The sequence below is a fragment of the Tachypleus tridentatus genome, unplaced genomic scaffold (genome assembly GCF_004210375.1).
Source record: "Tachypleus tridentatus isolate NWPU-2018 unplaced genomic scaffold, ASM421037v1 Hic_cluster_2, whole genome shotgun sequence".
In the NCBI taxonomy this organism is placed as follows: Eukaryota; Metazoa; Arthropoda; class Merostomata; order Xiphosura; family Limulidae; genus Tachypleus; species Tachypleus tridentatus.
In genome coordinates this window covers 29,641,153-29,656,120 of record NW_027467782.1, presented here as the reverse complement: position 1 = coordinate 29,656,120, position 14,968 = coordinate 29,641,153, and the positions used below count along the sequence as shown (strand labels likewise).

At 34.6% G+C, this 14,968-nt stretch overlaps 1 long non-coding RNA gene across 1 annotated transcript; it reads right to left on the bottom strand.

Annotated features, from left to right (window-relative positions):
* Positions 1-4,814: 4,814 nt before the first annotated feature.
* On the bottom strand, positions 4,815-12,434 carry LOC143242561 (uncharacterized). The gene is made up of 2 exons (XR_013022926.1): positions 9,744-12,434; positions 4,815-7,390 (listed from the first exon to the last, which is right to left on the bottom strand). It is a non-coding gene; the product is annotated as an uncharacterized LOC143242561 (long non-coding RNA).
* Between the last annotated feature and the right edge of the window lie 2,534 nt (positions 12,435-14,968).

Below are 14,968 nucleotides of genomic sequence, written 5' to 3'. Positions count from 1 at the left end.
GAATATGTTAAATACTTTTCCTTTCATAATAACTTGCAGCGAAGTCCACATATTGTGAAGACTGGAATTGTACAGCCTGATCCAGTGTCAAATTTACAAGTCATATTGATGTAAGAATGTTGTTATGAATTAGGAAGAAACAAACCTTTGCTTATATCAAATTGTTATTTTGTTTGCCACAATGAACATTTTTTATTATAATATTTGTTATAAAAACTGAGAAAATGAATGAAAGGAACATTGATATCAAACAGATATGCATTCATATTCATCCTGATACTTTTGTGAAATCTTCATCTTTTAGTCACAAAACTATGTGTTATGATCTTATATATTCCAAGTTCAACTCACAGTCTGGAGTAGTGGGTTTGAATTCTTGTTCAACCAAAAAATGCTTGTTCTTTCAGCTTTGGGACATTATAATATTATAATCTTTTGGTGGGAATACAGTTTCCATTAAATACTTTAAAGTAGAAAGCAAATAAATAGAAACCACCCTAATATTTCTACCAATTATACCTTCAACCTTTCAAAATAAAAGATATTAATTTGAAATATACACCCTACTGTGATATTTGTGTATGATCTTTGATGATTATTCATGGCAACTAACTAGATTGACATCACTGTTTGGATTTTGACTGATAGATGGGATATTCTGAACACATTTCAGTGCTGTTCCATTATGGCAGTAAGTTGGCAGCATGGACTATTAACGACAGTGCAGTATTGATATATATATATATGTAAAGAAACTCAGGAAATAACCAAAATTACATAATAAAGCACATACCTACACAAATAGAAGTCACACAAAATAAAACCAGTGTGCAAGTGGTACACAAACACTTATCGTACTGTCACTGGCACCAAGTTGTACATACTCATGAATAATGGTGATTTTCAATTTTATTATTTATATGTGGAAACATTCACAAGTCAGGGTTAACCCACTGTAAGAGATAAAAGTTAACAATGGTAATTGTTTCAGCTATGTAGGTACATTTGATACAGTAGAGACATGTTTATCCCTATGTGTAAATATTTTCAACTTTTCACAAACTTCTTCATAGTTTTGAAATTGTTTGAAAAATCAACTGAATAAACATTTTATGTGCTTTATGTTAACATACCATAACTAAATAGTTCTAGTTATCGTAAAGGTACGTGAATAAAAAGTTTCATACTTAAAGTTAAACATCAGAAATGTATTTCTGGACAAAGTATGAAAATTACATGATTATATATTTATAGGTTTTAGTTATTACAGAAGCAGTTTTATGTTTATAAATTAGTTTCAGATGCTGATATATTTATATTCAGTCCAGTTATGTTTTAATCATAATATACGGTAATTATCATCATATTTTGAACTTTTTGTTATTTGTATAATAAAAATAAAATGATTTATGACATTGTCAGTTCATCACTAGATTGATTTATAACATCTACAAACTAAAAGGTAAACAGAATGTATCTATGATTCACTCTGTTCCTGTGCAGGGTGGTAAATTTATGAATTTTTATGCTAAAATCGGGGTTCAGTTCCATTTGGTGGATACAATAGACAGCCTGATGTGGCTTATTTTTAATTTCAAATCAAACTACATGGACTTTGATTCTTAAAAGAAAATTACATTAAAAAACATGTAATGTATTAATTAAAAATTTAAATGGCATTAAAAAGATTAATGGTCTTTAAAAAACTAAAAATATTTGTAATGTTACTGATAGACCATGGGACAAAACATGTTTAAATTGGTGCCATCATTGAGAGCCGTAAACGACAGCAAGACAGTAAAATGTGGCTTGTTGTGACCTGAATGTTACAGAGACAACACAGTGGTGCATCAGTGCCAGATAAAAGAAAACAGTGAGTTAAAAAACTGTGACCAATGCATAGTCTAATTAAGAAAACTTCCTCTTTTTGATCCTTATGGAAGCAAGACGGCCAAAGTTCAATAGAGGGTTTTATTTGGAAAAGCTTGTTTTCACGTTGCTCACTCTTAAGCCAACTGGCACAGAGCCGAGTCTTGAATACAGGACCATAGTCCATGTATGGAACGGACACAGTAGTGATAGTGCCAGAGCAGACAGATTTAGCTGCAGTATCAGCAAGCTCATTCCTGTAAATACCAACATGGCCTGGCATCTAGAAAAACTTGATAGAAGTAGATATTAAAAGAGAAATAGGCCAGTTGCTTTTGAATATTGGTGAGAACTGATGTGAAGCAATTCCAGAGTCAGTAGAGAACAAAGCGAGTCAGTACAAATAGTGCAATTTAAGTCCTGCTTTGCTTCTATGTGATCCAGGGCAAGAGAACTGGCATACAGTTCAGCAGAGAACACAGAAAATGTTGAGGGGATTCTGTGTGCAACCACCAAACCACAACAAACTATGGCAGTGCCCATACAGTCACCTGATTTTGAACCATCCTTTTATTCCTATTTATATGGATGGTTTGAAATCAGGTGACTCTGAGAAATATATGTAATAATTTTACAATCTTAGAGTATGTGATGTTACACGTGTTAAGGCACTGATTGTCAGACCAAAATGACAATAAAAGTTGTGCACTTTGAAAACGGAGGAAAACATCGGATTTTTCGCCAAAACGCATGCGTGTCCAATAAATGTATTTGAAAGATCTGCATGTTCTGCAAGTGCAACATGTGCAAAATTCCTATAAAAGTGATGGGTTCTCGGTTTTCATAGCTCAGTGTTAAGCCACCGACACGCAATACAATTATGCCAAGACTGACTGAAGCACAACGCAGCAACGCCATTGGTCGCTTGGAAGCAGGCGAATCTCGATCAGATGTTGCCACAGCTGTGAATGTCCACCAAAGCACCATCACAAGGCTATGGAATCGTCACCAACGACATGGATCAACTCGTGACCGTCCACGATCTGGCAGACCTCGTGTAACCATGCCCGCACAAGATCGCTACATCCGGTTACGTCACCTTCGGAATAGGACTACCACTGCGACGTCTACTGCCTCAAGAGACCTTTTGCACATTCGAGGGAATCTTACGGCTCAACGATACGTCGACGAGATTCTTAGGCCCCATGTGCAACCCATCATGGTGAACGTCAACGACGTTTTTTCAACATGACAACGCCCGGCCTCACACAGCCCGACTCACCACTGTCTTCTTGAGACAGGTCACCAGATTTAAACCCCATCGAACATCTTTGGACCGACGTCTGCAACGGCGACAACCTCAACTACAGACTCTACCTCAGCTTGCAGCAGCTTTGCAGGCTAAGTGGACAGCCATTCCACAGGATGTGATTTGTCATCTCATCGCTTCCATGGGCAGGAGATGCCAAGCAGTTATTGATGCTCACGGGGGGCATACTCGTTATTGACATTGAGTGGCGTTAAACTTTAACTAGTGAGCGTGGACTTCGTCTTTGCAGACTTTGGATGTTCAGCAGTGAATGTGCAAAGTTTTACACATGTCATACAGAACTACCCGAAATAAACTTGTTAACAATATGTTTCATATTTTGCCTTTTGCGTTTCTTTTTTTGGAAGAATATATATAAAGAATGTGTTTGGCGACTTTGTGAAGACCTAAAAGTCTTTTGAATGTTGTTGGATTAACAATACTGTTATACAAAGTTTCTGCGTTTGTGTGAAATGGGACAAGCAAAGTACTAAATCAGCACCGGATAAAGAAGTAATGGCCACCCAGAGTCAGCCTGATAGCAGGATAGAAAACATTGAACGTAAATGTTTGGTTGACACAAAGAAAGTCCTATTAGCTCCACTTCAAATTAAAGTGTTAACTCTTTCAAGTCTCTGTATGGACAATTTCCAACTTTTTCCGATACGACACTTAAAGAAAGGACTTTGTTTGACCTCGGATTAGAAAATTGACTTTTGGCATTGTTTCACTTCAAGTATCTATGTGTGTATAAATAGCTTACATACTGTAGAATACATTTATTGTTAATAGGCGATTAAATGAGCAATATAAAAGAATAATGAATTAAATAATTCATTACGATTATTTGTCCAAGTTTTCAAATTATTGTCACAATTGTTAATACCACCCGAATGTACTGGGTATATCCCATCATTCAGAAATAATCAAAACCAATGTCAGTCTAGTCGAACATCATGGAAAATCGTAAAAAGAAATTAAATTTAGTAATGGTACAAAGCTTAGTGTTCACACTAACAACGATTCAACTTCTACTGTCTTTCACTGTCTAAACCTCGTTTTAGAAACACAGTTACAATTAAATACATTATAAAAGAAAGCAAATGGATAGAAGCCTGCACCTAATATTTCGACTAATTGTACTCCCAACCTCCACCGTTCCAAAACAAAAGATATGTAAAAATGTTTACCCTACCATAATATGTGTGTGTGATTTTTATTTTATCATTATTCATGACAGCTGACTGGATTGACATCACTGTTTGGATTTTGACTGATAGTTGGGATATCCCATAGGCATTATCCATTATGACAATAAGTTGGTAACATGGACCAATAAAATCAATGTGATACTGATATATATAAATAAATTTGGAAATTAACCGAAATTATATAGTAAAGCACATACATACTCAAATAGAAGTTATACAAAAAACAAACAAAACCAATACGTAAGTGGTACGCAAACACTAACCATGCTCTTACTAACACCATGTTAAACATAATAATGGATATTTTAATTCTCTTTGTTTATATGTGGAGACATTATTAAATCCTGCGTAACTCCAATGTAAAAGGTAACACTGGCTATGTCGGTATATTTGATATAGTAGAGACACTTTCACCACTATCTGTAAACATTTCAATTTTTTTATTCATATGTGGGGACATTATTAAATCCTGGGTGGCTCCACTGTGAGAGGTAAAATTTAACACTGGTCGTTGTTCCAGCTATGTAGATATATTTGATACAGTAAACACATGGTCACCACTATTTGTATATATTTTCAATTTTTTCACAAGCTTCATAATTTTTCTAATTATTTGAAAAATCAACAGAATAAGCTTTTATGTGCTTTTTCTCAACATATCATAAAGGAATAAAAATGTTTCATACTTTAAATTAAATGTCAGAAATATATTTCCATACATAAGCATGAAAATTACGTGACAATATGTTTATACTTTTATATTATCACAGAACCAGTTTTATGTTTATAATTTAATATAATGTGCTGAAGTATTTACTTACAGCCCAGTTATGTTTTAATCATAATATATATATGTAATTATCATCATATTTTGAACTTTCTCTGTTAATTTGTATAAAAACAAAATTATTTATGGCATTGTCAGTTCATCACTAGATTAATTTATGACGTCTACAAACTAAACGGTAAAAGAATGTTTTTATTATTCGCTCTGCTCCCCGATGGTACAGAGGCGAGCTTACACATTTACATCGCTAAAATCACAGGTTTGATTCTACTTGGTAGACAGTGTAGATAGCCTGATGCGGCTTTGCTATAAGAAAATACATTACAATTCACTTACAAAATCCTTCTTAACTGTATAGATAGCTTTTCTCCAGAGCTACACAATTCACTTCCAATATTCACAAATCTTGTTGAAACAATAAATTTCTTAATTCTACAAATTTTCGTTAAAAGAATAGATAAGCAAACAACTAACTGTAAGCATAAAAAGTGTTTTATTCATGGTGGAACATATTACATGTTTCAAGAATACATTGGTCTGTCTTCTTAAGAAACAGAAAACATATGTTCACTATTTCTTACCATCAGTAAAACACTTCTTTATGTTTATAAATCGTTGTTTGTCAACCTACTGTTATAATTACATGATGTTCTTCACAAATAATGTGTTCAGTTAAAATGTTATTGATCAACTTAAGGTATTATTCAATACTTCCTACCAGTAGTCATATCCAGTTACAGTTTTAACGTCTTTACTTAAACCTAGTTTTTTTTTTAGTTCTTGTTCAACATTTTCAAGTATTTATCTTCATCAATCACCGTTGTTGTACATTTAACTTTTCAAACAGCACTCGAACTACAAGTGTAAAAGTTATCTCTTTTTCCCTTTCCTTAAGTTTCTGATAAAACATGAAAATAAGTTAAAAATGATATAATATCGTAATGAAAATAAATGAATTAATGGGAGTCTGTAAAATATTTTAAATGGAGATTTCATTATATCATACCTTTATCATTAAAGTTAAGTACTTCTAAGTTTATATCGTAAATTCATAATAATATAAACATTTACAATTAAACAATTTCAGCAGGTCAGGGTAATAATCAGGGACTCAAAACTTGTAAAACTATTCACAAACCAAAAGAAGGAACTGTGTCGGTAGAAATGTTTATCAGATTAGGATAAACTTGAGTTTTGTTCTTTGTTCATTGTCTTCATCAGATTTAGAAGTGTTGGTTCCTTCAAACACTAGAACGTTTCTCCAGAGACTCTGTGCACCCAATGTAGCTAGGTAATTACTTTGTGGCACAAGAACTATTTTGATTATAGCTCTTTTGCTTCTTCAAGAAACTAATCAATTCTCCCCTGTCGTCAGAGATGTATGATGGGAGGTAACTGGTTGCTTTTATTGTTCATCCATTGTCACCAAGAAGAAAAATTGACAATTTGGTGAAATGTACACTTTATCGACTAGTGTAGCAAGAGCGGCTCTTTAGAGGTGTCACATAAAGATATTCTATGTTGGGTGAGAAGCTTAAGAAGTATTGTGTTGTTTATGAGAAACATCTTTGTTATAACTTTTAACTGATAACTTTCAGACATTTTCACATTGTAATTGTAGACAGTGCTTGAGATACTAACTCGTCAGCAATGGAAGATGAACCACAAGTGCATCAATTTTAATGTTTACTTGCTTTCAGCGACCCTTTCTTGTTGGTGAAATATAGATAGTTTATACTGTCTCGTCCTTTCAGGCTATAGTTCAACAGAAGTGACCGACATGTTGAGGAACTAGTTTCAAAGCTGAATCAAGTTATGTATAGATAGAGTCGATAATTGGTGTGTCCCTTTAGTAGAATTTGGCATCAGCTAGGAGTATTGTAGTTGTCTGTTGATGTGTGCTTCCCAGTGTGCATGTCGCAGTAGAAATCTAGATTCGTCAGTCCAAACGACGTTTTTCCAATCTTCAATCATCCAGTTTTGGTGATCCCCTGTAGCCTCATCTTCCTGTTCTAAGCTAACAAGAGTAAAACCCGGTGTGGCTTCTTGCTGATGCAGCCCAATATGCTTCTGCACATCATTGCTATAAAGAATGGTTATTGTGGTCTTCCTGTCAGCTTGAACGAGTCTGGCCTTTCTCACTGACAGTGTTATTCCCACCAAACTGTTGCTCACTGAATTTTTTTTATCACCATTCTCTGTAAACTCCGGAGACTGTAATGAGTTAAAATCCCATACTTTTTCATATGCAATTAAAATCAACGCTCTGAAACAATAATATATATTGTATAAACCAATAATTTAAAAATATATCTGGAAATGTATTTTAATAGATTTTAATTTCTGAAGAAAGAAAATTGTAACCAGTCATTTAATTTATTACTTGGTTGATCTATTAACGTTTTTAATAAAACTTTGATGTTTCAAATGACTTTATTACAACGTAAACTAATTTTAATTTGCTGATTTGTTGTTCGCCTGCATTGTATCGTGAATAAACTGTTAGGGCCATCTGATCAATGCTTTGAGTATTACTTAGAAACACAATTTGATTTGCTGTATATGTCCAAATTTATATATATATAAGTATGACAGAGAGATGAATTTATTGGTAATAGTAAATTTGAGAAATATTTTCACAAAAGTATCTTTTCTATTTTGAAATAAACTTAATATTAAAGGTAAAATATTTATTAATATTAAGTCTTAGCATATACTAGGGCCGGGCATGGTTAAGGCGCTCGACTCGTAAACATGTTCGCTCTTTCAGCCGTGGGGGCGTTATTATATGATAGTCACTCCCTCTATTTCTTGGTGAAAGAGTTTCCCAGGAGATGGCGATGAGTGGTACTGCCTAGCTGGCTTCTCTGTAGCCTTACACTGCTAAATTAAGTACGGCAAACGCAGATAGCCATTTTGTATTTTTGCTCCGAAAATCCAAAAAACAAACAAACTGTATATTAGAGATTAAAATATTGTGTAAGTTTTGAGTCACACTATTACTACTTCTTGTAAGAAGTAAGAATTATTTTCGTTAAACTTGTATAGTTTATATGGTATTTGAATTATTATTGTCAATAACAACTCGGTGAAAATGAATTGAACCGACTATGTATGACAAATATGTAAAAGGCCCCATTGGCACAGCGGTATGTCTGCAGACTTATATTGCTAAAGACCGTGTTTCAATGGTCGTGATGGGTTGAGCACAAATATCCTTTTGGCTTCTTCCTTACCACGAGTGCGGCGGTAAGTCTATAGATTCACAATGCCAAAAGCAGGGGTTCAATTTCCCTCGGTAGGCTCAACAGATAGCCAGATGTGGCTTTACTATAAAAAACAAACTTTTTGGCCCAGCATGGCCAAGTGTGTTAAGGCATTCGACTCGTAATCCGAGAGTTGCGGATTCGAATCCCGGTCGCAACAAACACGTTCGCCCTTTCAGCCATGGGAGCATTATAATGTGACGCTCAATCCCACTATTCGTTAGTAAAAGAGTAGTCCAAAAGTTGGCGGTGGGTGGTGATGACTCGCTATCTTCCCTCTTGTCTTACACTACTAAATTACGGACGGCTAGCGCAGATAGCCTTCGCGTAGCTTTGCGCGAGATTCAAAAGAAACAAAATTCCTTTGTTTTACCCATGTAGGTTAAATTGCACGTGTCACGACGTTTGACGCGTTATTTTCAAAATTTTATGAACTAACATTTTAACCACTCACGTCAATGAGATTAGCATCAAAACGCAGTTCATAATCTAAATTTTAAAATTATATATGTTTTAATTTCTTAATTTAAGAGGAAATGTAAAGACAAAAGTTAAGTATCTGTAACTGTATGTCACGTAATACGTCCAGCTGTCTTGTTACTCAGTTTCTATTTCATCACGCCCACTATTCAACATGTACAAATACATAAAGAATTAGAAACTCGAATTTGAGATTCAGACCTGATAAATATAAAATAAGAACCTCCCTCTTCTATGATTTGTCGAGATAACAATACATTTAGCAAATCAACTTGAGTAACTCCGCCCTTCAAACCAATCATTTGAAAGTTCTTAAGTACTATGACCAATAGAAAGAGTAAGTAGTAAGAACTACGTAAACCTGCTTAGTCAGTTCCCAGTATACAAAAATCATACTTTCACATCGTATCCCCGCTTCAACAGAATTACACATATCTGTTATTATTATTTAAGAACATTTCTGTTACTACGGGTTGCCGTACTTCTCGTATTGTTATGTATTGTGTTTACGTTAATCGTGTTACCAATAGTGCACTGTGTACATGCCACAGTGGAACGTATTGAAGTCAAATACGTATTCCAATTTCATTCAACTACAACTAAAGTTCTCGTAAGTTGTAGATTTACAAATGATTCACAAAGTTTTCACCGGAATTACTGAGAAATCAGAACTGAACAGTCAAGATTTAGTTTAAGGTTGTTTTTTTTTATGTAATACTCTGACTGCGACTCTGATAGTGAGATAGGTACCAATAAAACATACGAATACAATTCAAAGTCGATTAGCACCAGACGTATCAAAAAGTGGTTGTTTTACTTACCTTTTAGCCGTTTATTCCTTTCTGTTAGCGCCAGTCGATTAATTAACAGACGTTTCCAGCTTGGTCTTCGTCAAGATATCTCCCAGCATTGTTTGCTTTTTATCTACAGTATTATTATGCCTTCTCTATTATCATTATGATAGCGTTATAAACCTGTCTAACTGAGGCAAGAACGGTTTATGTACAATCATACCAATTATAGAGTTCTCATGCTGTTTGGAAATGGAGCACATGTTACAGCTCAGAGCTTGTCCTCGAATGTTTAGTCAATTACATAAGGTTAACACTCTTAATCCAAACGCTTTTCTAGACTAAAACACTGTAACAGTAACTTGTCTCAAACTCGAGCTAACATACAGTGAGTGAGTGCCAACCGATTTTTCAAGAGACATGACGTCATACAGAATAAGGGCCAATGGGATGAGTTTGTTTTTCGGCACGTAGGACGATCGTGACTTCAGAAAGTTATCTGTTAAAGGAAAAAAAAAGTAAGTGCTATTAATGTTCAATTAATACATAATTTTGACGATGTGTTAATATTGACTGAAAATTAATTATGTGTAATGACTAAACATCAGTGACGTGTAGGTGATCACATCGCGCGAACACTTCTTATTTAGTTCCTCATGAAGTGGAAGAATAAACAGTCGTTAATATTAATAATAATGTAATTCCTTGTGTTTGATAAAAATACTATTTGTTGGTCCGTTTCTAGTTTATGAGTGGTACAACGTGATTACCAATTAATTAGTCATATATTCCTTGACTCTTGGTGATGTCACGTGCCCTTATATTAACCGGTCATTGTTCCTAAATGTCAGGTGATTAACCATTAACTGGTGAATTTTTCTTGACACTTCATGGTGTCGGATGAATAAAAATAAACTGATCGCTCGTTTATAGACACTTCGTAGTTTCAGAGGAATGCACATTAATTGGTAATTTGTTCATGGACACTTGGTGGTATCAGTTGAATAAGTGCTAACCGATCATATGTTCCTGGACACTTGGTGGTATCAAGTAATTAACCATTAAATGGTAATGTTTCCTTGGCACTTGATGGTTTCACGTAAAGAAACATTAACTGACCATTTGTTCTTGGACACTTGGTGATACCAGTTGAATGAGTATCAACTGGTATTATATTTCTGGGTATTCGGTGATGTCATCTGATTAAACGTTAACTTATCATATTTTAATGAGTAATATTTCATGATGTTTGACTACATTCGTAAAGTCGTTTGATGAAAAAAGGAACAGTTAATGATGTTTACCCGGATACTTTCTGGTATGGGATGATGAACATCCATTCATCTTGTGACGGGTCTTTTCTGGTAAGCAGAGCCTTTACTGGACTAACAGGTTTAATTAAGGTGAAGTTTTCCTATATTAAACCGAAAGTTAAAATTCTTAAGTGAAATTTATCAACTTTCCAAATCAAATGTCTCCTATTGGATATATTTGTTCATTGATGAGTCGATTCTGAACAAGTTCATTTGCATAATTAATGATAGCAAACTTTAACAGCTTTGTATATTAAATAATAATAATAAAGACGTTTCTTCCAAATGAAACTTCGTTTTGTTTTCTTTCAAATTAAGTAATACTGTCGTTTTTTATATTTGTTTTTTGAATTTCTCGCAAAGCTATTCGAGGGCTAGCGCAGATAACCCTTCCCAATTTAACAATGTAAAACCAGGGAGAAGGCAATTAATCGTCACCACCTAAAGCCAACTCTTGGGCTACTCTTTTACCAACGAATAGTAGGATTGACCATTACATTATAACGCCCCCACGACTTAAAGGGCAAGCATGTTTAGTGCGACGGGGATTTGAATTCGCGATCCTAAGATTGCGAGTCAATCGTTCTAACCGCTTGGCTATGACAGGTCTACATCAATGAGTACAATATGTTGGAAGCACACAACAGAAGTACAATTTTCTGTTAAGTTTAATTGTCTGTTTGTTTGTTTTTGAATTTCGCACAAAGCTACTCGAGGGCTATCTGTGCTAGCCGTCCCTAATTTAACAGTGTAAGACTAGAGGGAAGGAAGCTAGCCATCACCACCCACCGCCAACTCTTGGGCTACTCTTTTACCAACGAATAGTGAGATTGACCGTTACTAATAACGCACCCACGGTTGAAAAGGCGAGCATGTTTGGCGCGATGGGGATACGAACCCGCGACCCTCAGATTACGAGTCGCATGCCTTAACACGCTTGGCCATGCCGGGCCCGTAGGGTGAGATAACATTATGTTTTGTCTGAGAAACAAAGCAAAACAAAAAAAAAAAAAAAAAACGCCTAATTTTGTTTGGAATAACGCTTTGTTTTAGATATTGTAAAATTCCATTAAAACTATAAAATGTGATAAGAAGTGGTAAATCGAGTGTCAGACTTGTCTTTACGTTAATTATTAATGGTCCGAAATGGCCAGGTGGTTAGGGCGCTCGACTAGTAGTGTCAGAGGCGTGGGTTCGAATTCCTGTCACACCAAACATGCCATTTCAGCCGTGGGAGCATTATTATGTAACAATCAATTTCACTCTACGTTGGTAACAGAGTAGCCCAAGAATTGGCGGTGGGTGGTGATAACTACCTGCCTTCTATCTAGTTTACATTGCCAAATTAAGGACAGCCAGCGCAGATAGCCCTCGTGTGGCTTTGCACGAAATTGAAAAGAAACAACCAATAAACAAAATCTTTAACGGTTTTTTGTTAACGGTGATTTTTATTAGAAAGAGAAGTAACGAAAAACTAGAGGTTTTTCAAGTGAGGAAAAAAACAACAAAACTAACATTACAATTCAGAACTTACTTATACAAAGTCATGATTTTATATACTGACCAACAAAATTACAAGGCATGCTTGTACTCGTTTAGAATCGGCAATAAAAAATAGAATGGCCCAGCATGGCCAGATAATTCAGGCGCTCTACTAGCAATCTGAGGATTACAGGTTCGCATCCCCGTCACACCAAACATGATTGTCATTTCAGCCATGAGGACGTTATTATGTTACGGTCAATTCCACTATTCATTGGTAAAAGAGTAGCCCAAGAGTTGGCGGTGGATGGTAATAACTAACTGTCTTTCCTCTAGTCTTACACTGGAATATTAGGGACGGTTAACGCAGATAGCCCTCGTGTAGCTTTGCGCAAAATTCAAAACAAACAAACAAACCATAACAAAATTAAGTAAAGCTTTTGTGAAGTCAGTTTAGATTTTTCAGTCAATCCATTCCATAAAATCATAATTCAGAACTTTGCCTTTGATTTTCCACCCACCACAGCTGATCAGCGATAAGTTTATGTGCTTACAGTGCTGAAATCTGCGATTCGATTCCAGCAATAGACAGAGTGCAAACAGTTCATTGTGCAGCTTTGCGCTATAAAACACCACCAGCAACAACGCCTTTGGTCTCGAATACTAGAAAATTACACAGAATTGAGTGTACTGTTCGATATTTAATTTAAACTGTATCATAATACAGTTTTGATACCCCATTCTTCCTGAAACTAATTCTGTAAGCAGACATATTTTGTTCTATTACAAATATTGAAGCATTTCTCTTGGCATAAGAAATAATCCTGACTTTAAAAACTAGTTGTAAACAGACTCTGTTACGTTCACTTTTTATTTGTTTGACTATTAGCTAATAGAACAATGACAACAAGTATGTTTTTTTCCTATTTCTAGTTTTTATTTTAACGTGAATATCTTACAACTAAGATAACAGATATTATTATAAAACTTCTACTAAACACTTAGATAGAGCAGAATCTTAGTTTTCAGTATATGCTGACAGCTATTTTGTTATTGTATTCTCAAGACACTGGTATAGCTATTAAAACGTAATTAAAATAAACTGCAGAACAACGTTTTGACCTGTTAACCAGAATATCACTTAAGAAGGTCGTAACGTTGTTCAGTATTTCATTTTAATTAAAGTTTTAATACCCATACCAGCTATCTTAAGATACATTTTACTTCATGTGGGTTTTGTTCGTGCTCAGTATCAAAACATAATCCTTACTTCAAATTAATTTGTTTAAAATAGACAACAAAAAACCTCGATATTCCTTCTCTAAATATGAAACTTATTTTATAATGGAGTTGTGACAGTTTATAACGTATATGAACGTTCATATTATTTGCCTATATACTTACTTAGTTTCAACTGTTAGCTTTACATGGCAGGTTATCTACTGTTCAAGTGATGATGTCAGAGTAGTGACAAGATGGCTGTTAATCTTTACTTGAAATAGTACATTTTCTTTTGTTACACAAAAATTAACCAATTACATCATATACTTAACTGAAGCTGCGATAAGTTCCAAGTTCTTTTACATGATTTATTTCAAATTATGTTCCAAACAGATGTTCCGAAACCACAACCTGTAATCATAACCAGTTTTTAACCACATTGTTATAAAATTTTAGATTTTTTGCAATTTAAGCAGTTTAGATTAGCACCATCTTGAGTCCTGTATTCGTAATGATGCCAATAGGTTTGACAATTATCAACTTACCGGCTGTAATGGTTTTTAACAAGTATAGCTAAAGGATTTTACTAACGGAAACAAGTTTTGGTTTTTGTGTAAAAGTTTAACAAGTTGTAATCAGTCAGTGAAATTCAAGTTATTTATTCAGCATTACAGATTTATTTCCTTCAGACAAATTATTTAAACCCCAGTATTACCGACATACAGTATTGTGCAAAACTGTAAGGACAAAATCAGGGATTAGGTTTTAGGTTTCTGTCAAGGAACATTGGAAGGTAAATCACAGGTGAAACATCAAAATGTTATTAATGTTCCTATTTATTACAACGGAAACTCAGTGAAAGTGTTCAGTTTAGTAAACATAGTTCAACAGAAACTCAGTGGAAGTGTTGAGTTCAGTAAACATAGTTTAACAGAAACTCAGTGGAAGTGTTGAGTTCAGTAAACATAGTTCAACAGAAACTCAGTGGAAGTGTTGAGTTCAGTAAACATAGTTTAACAGAAACTCAGTGGAAGTGTTGAGCTCAGTAAACATAGTTCAACAGAAACTCAGTGGAAGTGTTGAGTTCAGTAAACATAGTTTAACAGAAACTCAGTGGAAGTGTTAAGTTCAGTAAACATCGTACAATAGAAACTCAGTCGAAGTGTTGAGTTCAGTAAACATCGTACAATAGAAACTCAGTCGAAGTGTTGAGTTCAGTAAACATAGTACAATAGAAAC